This window comes from Phascolarctos cinereus, unplaced genomic scaffold (assembly GCF_003287225.1).
Source record: "Phascolarctos cinereus isolate Bilbo 61053 unplaced genomic scaffold, phaCin_HiC Scaffold_1;HRSCAF=81, whole genome shotgun sequence".
In the NCBI taxonomy this organism is placed as follows: Eukaryota; Metazoa; Chordata; class Mammalia; order Diprotodontia; family Phascolarctidae; genus Phascolarctos; species Phascolarctos cinereus.
The window spans coordinates 179,986,079-179,993,593 of NW_027555514.1; the positions used below are offsets into that span (position 1 = coordinate 179,986,079).

The 7,515-nt window shown below is 38.3% G+C and overlaps 1 pseudogene; it reads right to left on the reverse strand.

The window, feature by feature from the left end:
- Window positions 1–251: 251 nt before the first annotated feature.
- Window positions 252–1,424, reverse strand: LOC110213768 (heterogeneous nuclear ribonucleoprotein H2-like; annotated as a pseudogene).
- Between the last annotated feature and the right edge of the window lie 6,091 nt (window positions 1,425–7,515).

A 7,515-nucleotide genomic window follows, 5' to 3' on the forward strand; every position in this document is an offset into this window, starting at 1 on the left:
GCTGAAATTTTTAAAACAATTCTGATTTCACTTAAAGTAAGCACAATCAAGCTTGTGTTGCAAAACTATTAAACTTCATTTATTTTTCTTAGTTTAAAAAAAAAAACCTTGATCTTAAGTCACAGATTAGGATTACATTCCCCATCTACCACTCATACTGGAAATGACAAACCCTCCTCTCTTTCTATTCATTCCTATAGATGCACAGTTTTTGCTACTATACTAGCTGATACTCATCGCTTGTTGCCTCCCTATGCAATGTTTAATTGGAAATCACTGAAGTTTTCCTGTAAAACCTGGTCATATCCACTCATGCTCCTTTGACAACTATAGCTTCCTCTCTATGCCCCACTCAGCTGTTGGCTAGCTGGACCAGCATAAATGGACTGTTTTCATAAGACCATGCCTCCAAGATAACATTGCATACAGTAACAACAATATTGTTTTAAGACTGACTTTGAGCAATTAAGTCATTTTGACTATTATAATACACAAATTAAAAATAAAGTAACATATGAAGAGAGACATTATCTGCATCTAGAGGAGGGAAGAAAAAGGGGAAAAATAAATTTATATTGATAACTTTGTTGTGTATGTGGAGGAAAGACCAAATTGTACATGGTAGATTTGCAGTTTCATGGGCAATCTTGTTTTTTTTTTTTATTGTGCTGTGTTATGGAAATGCTTGCTCTGTTCCCTAAATTGAAAATCAAATAAATAAAGACGTAATAAGCTTATGCCTCCCATAACTAGGCTACCATAAGGACCAACACTTGCTCCTGCTGAAGAAGTCTATATATTTGTGCTTTTAAGTATCACTTCTTGCTCCTTCTACAGATTTCAAGAAGGGTTCTATATATCTGTGCTGCATATTTGCTTTGTCTTTTGACATATCTACCATAGCATCTTCCTGATCATCAAATTCAACATCTGCTTTTCCATTCATTCTGCCATCAAGTCCAATTTCAATGTGTACTTGAACAGGGTTGAGTGGTAAGAAAAAAAATTGTAAATATCATTTTCAGTAGCTTTGTAAGGTAATACTACCATGTGCACACAATGGCCTGTTGTACTCTGGAAAGCAGACCCACCATCTTTGATCAGCTATTCCTGAAAAAAAGTAATTGAGGTCTCTTCCAAACCTACCCAAAGCCATATCCATTGTTACATCCATTGTAGTCATCATAGCTTCCATACCCTCCACCACAGGCAGCTAGACTCACACTTTCAAACTCAGCTCCTCTATCAATGCTGTTATTACCTGAGCAGGTCCCAGACCTGTCATTAGGATCTGGCTGCTGCATAGCCATTAGCTTTTGAGTAGGATCATAATGAGTAAAAATTTCTACCCAGTTGCTCTTAAAGATTTCATTGCACCTGTGCCCTATTCTTTCTTTGTGATTCTTCAGAGCCTTTTCAGCTATTTCCTGTGGTCTTAGAGTTTGCAGGGGTTTTTGTTGTTGTTGTTTTGTTTTGTTTTGTTTTCTGGATGCAATAGACGAATTCCTTCAACTGATATTTCATTTGGTATATTCAGAAGTTACGGGCTGTTCTCTTATATTATTTCTTGAAATATGGTTGTTCATGTTTTCCATCTTGCCATTTTCTTCGGGAAGAACATCATCCAGAAAAACAAGAATCTTTCAGTTGTCTCTAGGCATCCTGTCTTCTAGATCAGTTTTGCTTGCATAGAAACCCTATCTTTTCTTAATGTTACTGTTTTTACTTCTTTTGTTTTTTAGATTGTCCTTTACTTCTACAAATTTGCATTCTCAAAATATTTTCTCTCTTGTTTCTTTGGTAAGACTTGCCATCATAGATTCCAGTTTTTCTGTCTTCCCATTATTTTTGTTTTGCTGGCTATTAAGTTCTACTCTCATAATTCTCATTTCTCTTTCTAACCTCTCAGGAACAGCATGCTGTGGTTCCATGTACTCCTCACATTCTACAGGTTCATCTGTCTCATCAAATGTTAGACAGTTTTCCTTTGTTTTGAAGTATTTATTCATAGATGCCTGAACTCATTTACTAGATCTGGAAGTCTTATGTCCTGTGGTTAATGTTTTCCCTGTTGGTTTATCTGCTTGTTAAGTTGTCTTCTTCCTCAGATCTTTGGTAATTTCAGCCTTTACCTGACCCTGATTTTCCCCTATTCATGTTCTGACTCTATTCCTTCTGATTGGAGCTTTATCAGTGGAGTCAGAGAGTGTGTCAGTCTTCTTCCACAGCAGACAACTGACAATTCACTAGCTTAGGTCTCAGGCCCAAGTGATTTTTAGGTGGACAGAACTAGTTCCAGCTGCATGCTAAGCTCTTTCCCTTAGGTTTACTGGAATGCTGTATAGCTCCCCACCACTACCCCACACAAACACATACACCATTTCCTATACCAGTGTCTTGTCCCTCTGTCCCTCTATTCCTCAATTCTCTGTCCTCGCACCGGCAGTTTAGAACATTGAAGAACTGATGCTACAAGGCTATCATCCATTGTGCTAGCAATCTTCTGTGGCCCATAACAAGTTTCTTCTCCTAAAGGGATGAAAAGTGCTAGTGGTCTATAACGGCTGAGAAAACTTCCATAACCTAGAACTAGGGTCTATATGGTACTGGAAAGAGAAACGCAGGGCAAGGGAGAAGCCCAGGGGGAGCAGAGTATGGGATTGGGTTCTGCTGGAAGTCCATATGTCCACTCTTTGGGTCAGTCAGTACAGCCTTGCTGCTGGTAGTATGGAAAGTGGGGAAAGGGTGCTGAATGAGTTCAGGATAGGCATCAGTTCATGGTTTTTGTTCTACTTTTACCTTCTTTTGGATTCTACATATTTGAGAACATGGAGGCTACTAAAGTTTCCTTTTCTTTGGCACATAACTTCTGTTTTAGAGAGGTTTGAAAGGTCATAGGGATCAGAGAAAATATCTAGTCCTCCATCTTCTTGTTCACATGACCTCAGCTCCCCATGTTACCTTTCACAGAAGTTTAAGAAATGAATGAAAAAATTAGAGCTAAACATTCTTAAATGACCTGGCAACTGATTTAAACCCAATTAAAATCCTACAGGCTATAATCAAAACCAAAAATGGAAGAAAAAAACTACTCATCTAGAATAGGATTAATATTCAGTATAACAAAAATTTTTAGGAGGGCAGAGCCAAGATGGCAGAGTGAAAGCAGTGACTTGCTTGAGCACTCCCCCAAACCCCTCCAAATACTCATAAAAAATGGCTCTAAACAAATTCTGAAGCAGCAGAACCCACAAAAAGACAGAGTGAAACAAATTTCCAGCCCAAGACAACCTGGAAGATTGATCAGAAAGGTGTATCACGCTGGGCTGGGAGCGCAGCATGGGTGCGCAGGCTGCAGCAAACCTGGAGCAGGTCTCAGAGGACTGAATCGTGAGCAGCTGTGGAGGTTTCCAGGCTCCTCAATCCACGCATGCCAAAGACAACTTAGAAGGTCAGTGGGAAAAGTCTGTTTCTGTCAGTGGTCAGAGAGGAAGGCGGGGTTTCAGCTCCATTCCCCAAGAGCATGGCTCTGGGGGGTGCTGCTTCCCGAGCTTCTGGCCCACAGACTGAGGGGAAATCCAGTGGCTGATCAGAGAGGAACTGCAGGGATCTCTTAGAGTGCTGAGGCAGGAATCTCTTGCTTTGCCCGCGTGTGGATCTGGGTCACAGTTCTGGGCGGCAGTGCTGGGGTGAGGAGGAGGGCTGTCGTGGTGGAGCTTGTAGTGGCTGTGGACAGGAACCCCTCCTCACAGTTACAGGACAGAAAGGAATACTTGTAGTCACAGGCCAGGAAAGGAGTAAACACCTCGCCCCTTATCATACCACCTTGGTAGAAGTGAAAATTTACAGGTCCCTACAGCTACACAAACCCCTGAAGCTTGGGACAGTACACTCTCCACATTGGAAGCAGACTCTTACCTTAACAAAGAGTTTAAAACTCAAGTAATTGGCTGGGATCATGAGCAAGCAGTGCAAAAAGAGTCAGACTATTATCTTACTTTGGTGAAAAGAAGATCAAAATATACAACCAGAAGAAGACAACAAAGTCAAAGCTCCTACATCCAAAGCCTCCAAAAAAATACAAATCAGTCCCAGGCCTTGGAAGAGCTCAAAAGGGATTTTGAGAAGCAAGTAAGGGAAGGAGAAGAAAAACTGGGAAGAGAAATGAGAGTGATGCAAGAAAATCATGAAAAACAAGTCAACAGCTTGCTAAAGGAGACCCAAAAAATACTGAAGAAAATAACACCTTAAAAAATAGCCTTACCCAAATGGCAAAAGAGGTCCAAAAAGCCAATGAGGAGAAGAATGCCCTAAAAAGCAAAATCAGCCAAATGGAAAAGGAAGTCCAAAAGATTACTGAAGAAAATACTTCCTTACAAATTAGAATAGAGCAATTGGAAGCAGTGACTTTATGAGAAATCAAGACACTGTAAAACAAATCCAAAAGAATGAAAAATTAGAAAACAATGTGAAATATCTCATTGGAAAAACAACTGACCTGGAAAATAGATCCAGGAGAGAGAATTTAAAAATTATTGGACTATCTGAAAGCCATGATCAAAAAAAGAGCCTAGACATCATCTTTCAAGAAATTATCAAAAAACTGCCCTGATATTAGAACCAGAGGGCAAAATAGAAATTGAAAGAATCCACAGATCTCCTCCTGAAAGAGATCCCCAAAGGAAAACTCCTAGGAATATTGTAGCCAAATTCCAGAGTTCCCAGGTCAAGGAGAAAATATTACAAGCTGCCAGAAGGAAACAATTCAAGTACTGTGGAAACACAATCAGGATAACACAAGATTTAGCAGCTTCTACATTAAAGGACCGCAGGGCATGGAATATAATATTCCGGAGGGCAAAGGAGATAGGATTACAACCAAGAATCACCTACCCAGCAAAACTGAGTATAATCCTTCAGGGGAAAAAATGGTCATTCAGTGAAATAGAGGACTTTCAAGCATTCCTGATGAAAAGACCAGAGCTGAATAGAAAATTTGACTTTCAAATACAGGACTCAAGTGGAACATGAAGAGGTAAACAGGAAAGAGAAATCATAAGAGACTTATTAAGATTGAACTGTTTACATTCCTGCATGGAAAGATGATATTTGTAACTCATGAGACCTTTGTCAGTATTAGGGTAGTTGAAGGAAAAAAATTATGTATGTATGATAGATAGATATAGATAGATAGATAGATAGAGGGCACAGGGTGAGTTGAAGATTAAGGGGTCATATCTGGAGAATAAAATTAAGGGATGAGAGAGGATGATACTCGGAGAAGAAAGGGAGAGGTAGAATGGGGTAAATTATCTCACAAAAAAAAAAAAGAAAAGTCTCTACAGTGGAGGGGAAACAGGGGAAGGTGAGAGGGAATGAGGAATCTTATTCTCATAGGATTTGGCTTAAGGAGGAATAACATACACATTCAATTGGGTATGGAAATCTGTCTTACCCTACAGGAAAATAGGGGGAGAAGGGGACAAGAGAGCAGGGGGATGATAGAGAGGAGGGCAGATTGGGAAAGGGGTAATCAGAAGCAAATACTTCTGAGGAGGGACAGGGTCAAAAGAAAGAATAGAATAAATGGGAGGGCAGGATAGGATTAAGGGAAATAGAGTTAGTTTTTCACAACATGTCTACTAAGGAAGTGTTTTGCATAACTGCACATGTACAACCTATATTGAGTTGCTTGCCTTTTCAATGAGGGTGGGTGGGGAGGGAGGAAGGGAGAAAATTTGGAACTCAAAGTTTTAAAAACACGTTTTAAAAAAAATGTTTTCACATGCAACTGGGAAATAAGAAATACAGGAAATGGCGTACAGAAGTCTATCCTGTTCTACAGGAAAATAGAAGGGGAAGGGGATAAGAGAAGGGAGGGGAAGAAGAGAGAAGGCAGACAGGGGAAGGGGTATTCAGAATGCATGCCATCTTGGGGTGGGGGGAGGGGTGAGAAATTTGGAACTCAAAAACTTGTGGAAGTGAATATTGAAAACCAAAAATAAATTAATTTATATTAAAAAAATGTTTATATAAGAAAATTAAATATTTTTAAACTGTTTTAACCATTAATTTTATTCAAAATAGGGAAGACTTATTACACTAAAAATTAAGGTATAAAATAGTGTAAGGAGTTATTTTGTGTCAATAAATTTAATTCTTTCATATCATTCTTGCTAATTAGTACATCAATATTTTTGAATGTTTACACCTCAACCCTAGTTCTTTTGCCATCATTCACTGCCACTTTTCCTTTCCTCAGTTTCCTCAACTTCTCCTTCCTTTTTAAGATCCTTCTTCCACCCATTTGTTTCAGCAACTTGATCAACTCAACAGTCCACTCTTTGAGGGTACTTAAGCTTCAGTTGTTCCACTTATCTCTTCTTATTTTGCTTATCTTTCTAACTACTTTTTTTTCGCCTCTTCTTGAGTCTCCTCTTCTGGTTCCACAGGCCTCAATCTTCCTTATACTCTGTATTACTCCTTGACCCTGCTTCTTTATTTCAACCTTCTCTAATGCAACCTAGAAAATAAATCTAAAAGAATATCCTGAGATGGAGATTATTATCCTTCAAACTTTCCAGAATTCTCTCAAAATTCTCCCTCCCCCCAAATTCAACATCTGACCAATGTTATTAGTATGATTGAGGTAGAACTTCACTGGGATAATAACTATATATCTTGAATATAGGATTTCTCACATTGCAATTTTTCCTAGGATTGTCTGAGGTCCATGTGTATATCCTATTTGACAGCTCTCTTGTATTCAAATATACTCAACGAAAATGAACCTGAAATTCATGAGCATAGCCTGTTTTGTGGTTGAACAACTGTAGCAGACAGGGAATTATTTTCCATCTTTTACTAATAATATATATCTCCATGTATTTCTACCCACTATTTCTATTTTTTCATTGGTAGCAACATATAACATGTTTACGCCCTCTTCTGTATAATAATAAATCAAATCTTGGGGACAGCTATCCTAAACTCCATATATCTTATCTTGAGGCTAAACGAAACAGTTCTTTCAACTGATTCTTGCACAACATGATTTCCAGGTTCCTCAATATTTGGTTGTCCTCTTATTTATAAAGATATGGCTTAAGATATGTCTGACTCTTAGAACTGAACATAATACTCTACATATGACCTAACAAAATCAGAGCATAATGATAATATTATTTCCAACGATCTAGACTCTATGCTTCTATGAATGTACACTATGAGAGTTTTGGGCCCTATAGCAGCTTCCACATATTTGGGTTCATATTAAACTTGTCTTTTTAAGGTAGGTCATGTTAACCTGTACTTGTACAATTGACTTTTCTAACCTATTTTACATTACATGGGCAATCTTTTTTTTTCTTTTTTTTGGTAATCATAGGCATTTACATCAGTAATGTAAATGTGCTTTGTTTCCATTTCAAATTTTCTTTTCATGTATGCAGTTATCTAATGAAGAGAATGGTATCCACTGAAATAGGAAGGATATATGCTTCATTTTATTAGCTA